Raw genomic sequence first — 272 nt, forward strand, 5'->3', positions numbered from 1 at the left:
AACCTTATGACAAAAAACTAACCCCTCTTTCATTTTAATTGTTTGTTAGTAAAGACTGATTGCATTCCCTAAACATATATGGTATCTCAATTGTTGGCAATTGAGATAAAGACACTATTTGTTTATAGATTGTGAAGTAAAAAATTATTTCAGAATTGTTTTTAAAATCCCAAATAAGGGATACGAGAGAGTCCCGGAAGTGAAGACAACACAAGGGTTAAGTTATGCCATATTGCATCCAACATCATTGTTTAACTCTTTCTCTCTCTCTC

The 272-nt window shown here is 32.4% G+C and overlaps 1 protein-coding gene across 4 annotated transcripts in view; it reads left to right on the forward strand.

Annotated features, from left to right (window-relative positions):
• The window catches only part of kdm6a (lysine (K)-specific demethylase 6A), a 63,946-nt gene that overhangs the window by 7,810 nt on the left and 55,864 nt on the right, over positions 1–272 (forward strand). The window lies entirely within an intron of this gene.

Source organism: Etheostoma spectabile, chromosome 11 (genome assembly GCF_008692095.1).
Source record: "Etheostoma spectabile isolate EspeVRDwgs_2016 chromosome 11, UIUC_Espe_1.0, whole genome shotgun sequence".
NCBI classification, from domain to species: domain Eukaryota; kingdom Metazoa; phylum Chordata; class Actinopteri; order Perciformes; family Percidae; genus Etheostoma; species Etheostoma spectabile.